Here is a 452-nt window from a genome sequence, read left to right as displayed (position 1 = left end):
ACAATTTTGTAGATGGGCTCTTGAGATGTTAGATCAGAATCCAGATTTTTTCAGTAATGTTTGTTTCAGTGATGAAGCAACATTCATCAGCAATGGTAGTCTCAATAGGCATAATTGCCACTATTGGTCACCAGAAAATCCACATTGGTATCGTGAGGTGCTTAATCAACGTCGTTGGAGTTTACATGTATGGGTAGGCATTTGCAATGGCGAAGTCATTGGACCTCATTTTTTTGAACGTACAATTAATAGTCCAATGTATTTGGAGGTAAGTAGCCAGTTCTGTGTTAGGCCCCTTGGTTGTTTAGTTAAGTGCGAACCAACAAACAGCCCAACTCACGCTAGGTCGATTTAGAGGAAATTACTTTTATCCCCAGCATAAAATTTTATTAAAAATCCCCACTTGACCTTGAAATGGTCATGAAAATATAGGTTCAAGGACATTGTCAGGG

The sequence above is a fragment of the Trachymyrmex cornetzi genome, unplaced genomic scaffold (assembly GCF_001594075.2).
Source record: "Trachymyrmex cornetzi isolate Tcor2-1 unplaced genomic scaffold, Tcor1.1 scaffold680, whole genome shotgun sequence".
NCBI lineage: Eukaryota > Metazoa > Arthropoda > Insecta > Hymenoptera > Formicidae > Trachymyrmex > Trachymyrmex cornetzi.
Note: the sequence above shows the minus strand (reverse complement) of the source record.